The sequence below is a fragment of the Anopheles moucheti genome, unplaced genomic scaffold (assembly GCF_943734755.1).
Source record: "Anopheles moucheti unplaced genomic scaffold, idAnoMoucSN_F20_07 putative_Y_2, whole genome shotgun sequence".
Taxonomy (NCBI): domain Eukaryota; kingdom Metazoa; phylum Arthropoda; class Insecta; order Diptera; family Culicidae; genus Anopheles; species Anopheles moucheti.
Window position 1 is genome coordinate 240001 of NW_026453652.1, and position 1250 is coordinate 241250.

Here is a 1250-nt window from a genome sequence, read left to right on the forward strand (position 1 = left end):
ACCAAAACTGTTAATTACAACTAACTTTGTCCATCCGATTCGAACTTTGTTCTTTGATACGAAGTTCCACCAGAAGTGTGTTTTCATACAAAAACTGTTAATTACAACTAACTTTGTCCATCGGATTCAAACTTTGTTCGTTGATATGAAGTTCCACCAGAAGTGTGTTTTCATACAAAAACTGTTAATTACATCTAACTTAGTCCATCCAAAACGAACTTTGTTCGTTGATTTGAAGTTCCACTAGAAGTGAGTTTTCATACCAAAACTGTTAACTACAACTAACTTTGTCCATCGGATTCAAACTTTGTTCGTTGATATGAAGTTCCACCAGAAGTGTGTTTTCATACAAAAACTGTTAATTACAACTAACTTTGTCCATCAGATTCGAACTTTGTTCGTTGATATGAAGTTCCACCAGAAGTGTGTTTTCATACAAAAACTGTTAATTACAACTAACTTTGTCCATCCGATTCAAACTTTGTTCGTTGATATGAAGTTCCACTAGAAGTGTGTTTTCATACAAAAACTGTTAATTACAACTAACTTTGTCTATCCGATTCGAACTTTGTTCGTTGATATGAAGTTCCACCAGAAGTGTGTTTTCATACAAAAACTGTTAATTACAACTAACTTTGTCCATCCGATTCAAACTTTGTTCGTTGATATGAAGTTCCACTAGAAGTGTGTTTTCATACAAAAACTGTTAATTACAACTAACTTTGTCTATCCGATTCGAACTTTGTTCGTTGATATGAAGTTCCACCAGAAGTGTGTTTTCATACAAAAACTGTTAATTACATCTAACTTTGTCCATCAGATTCGAACTTTGTTCGTTGATATGAAGTTCCACCAGAAGTGTGTTTTCATACAAAAACTGTTAATTACAACTAACTTTGTCCATCCAAAACGAACTTTGTTCGTTGATATGAAGTTCCACCAGAAGTGTGTTTTCATACAAAAACTGTTAATTACAACTAACTTTGTCCATCCGATTCGAACTTTGTTCGTTGATATGAAGTTCCACCAGAAGTGTGTTTTCATACAAAAACTGTTAATTACATCTAACTTTGTCCATTAAAAACGAACTTTGTTCGTTGGTATGAAGTTCCACTAGAATTGTGTTTTCATACAAAAACTGTTAATTACAACTAACTTTGTCCATCCGATTCGAACTTTGTTCTTTGATACGAAGTTCCACCAGAAGTGTGTTTTCATACAAAAACTGTTAATTAGAACTAACTTTGTCC